Source organism: Electrophorus electricus, unplaced genomic scaffold (genome assembly GCF_041902795.1).
Source record: "Electrophorus electricus isolate QZ-2024a unplaced genomic scaffold, ASM4190279v1 Scaffold273, whole genome shotgun sequence".
Taxonomy (NCBI): domain Eukaryota; kingdom Metazoa; phylum Chordata; class Actinopteri; order Gymnotiformes; family Gymnotidae; genus Electrophorus; species Electrophorus electricus.
In genome coordinates this window covers 14,621-15,351 of record NW_027658554.1, presented here as the reverse complement: position 1 = coordinate 15,351, position 731 = coordinate 14,621, and positions in this window count along the sequence as shown.

Here is a 731-nt window from a genome sequence, read left to right as displayed (position 1 = left end):
GCAGGAATACCCAGAAGAAAGGTCTCTTTATCAGTGAGAGCACGCATGTAGGTTTCCCAGGTGGGGGTAGAGAAAGCGAAGTCCAAACTCACCATATGCTAGTGGGCAGTCTGCAGGAAAGAGCCCAGGGTAGAATGTACTGGGTCCTGTGGGCTGGACGGAGTACTGCTGGGGATGTCCCACATAAGGAAGGCCACTGTGGTGATACTGAGAATGAAACAGAACAGCAGAGGTAAAGGGCCTAGCACCAGACATGGCCATTCATATAGGACACTCCTAAGAGATATTCAAAGCAGTAAACAAACAAAAAATACAAAAACATTTAGTTTTTACACTGAAAAAAAACTAAACTAGAACTTCTCATTTCTGCTTCCAAGATAAAACATATTTTTATCTACACATTTTAGGAGCAGTTTATTTATTGCTGGCCAACCTGTTTATAGACAGATTTTCAACCCATTTGCTACACTGTGTACATATTTGCACAGGCGCTTTTCTCTGCTCTGGGTACCTGAGGCACGTAGTACTGGAGTACGTAGTACTGGGCGGTCTGGGATGAGGTGAAGGGCATGGGCGTCAGGAACATCATGATGGGCTGGCTGGACACGGGTCGAAAGGAAGTGATGTTACTTGGAATGGCAGGCTGGGCTGTCTGCATCTGAGGGATCTGGAAAAGCTGGGAGAGGAGAGGAGTGGAGAGTGAGGGTCACAGAGCAGCGTGGCGTATGCCG